Source organism: Etheostoma cragini, chromosome 2 (genome assembly GCF_013103735.1).
Source record: "Etheostoma cragini isolate CJK2018 chromosome 2, CSU_Ecrag_1.0, whole genome shotgun sequence".
Lineage (NCBI taxonomy): Eukaryota > Metazoa > Chordata > Actinopteri > Perciformes > Percidae > Etheostoma > Etheostoma cragini.
In genome coordinates, this window is record NC_048408.1 from 29,799,850 (window position 1) to 29,800,202 (window position 353).

Genomic DNA, 353 nt, shown 5'->3' on the forward strand with positions numbered 1-353 from the left:
ACAACATGAGGACAACATGAGGACAACATGAAGACAACATGAGGACAACATGAGGACAACATGAGGACAACATGAGGGTTAACAGTGACAGATTTGGGGTTGTTCCATGTAACTGTTGTGAATCTTGTTCTGTACTCGTGTTAGTTTGGACAGAGACATTTTTTGTTTGAGTCTCAGCGGTTTTAGGTGAGGAGGAATTATCCGTCCCATCCAAATTAAATAAACTAAACTGAAAGACGGTAGACTGGTGCGGAGTAAATGTTTAAGTGTATTATAATTATTGCCAGAATACACAAAACTGAAAAAGAGATATGAGATTGTGAACTGAGATTTGGTGAAAAAGTAGAGTAACA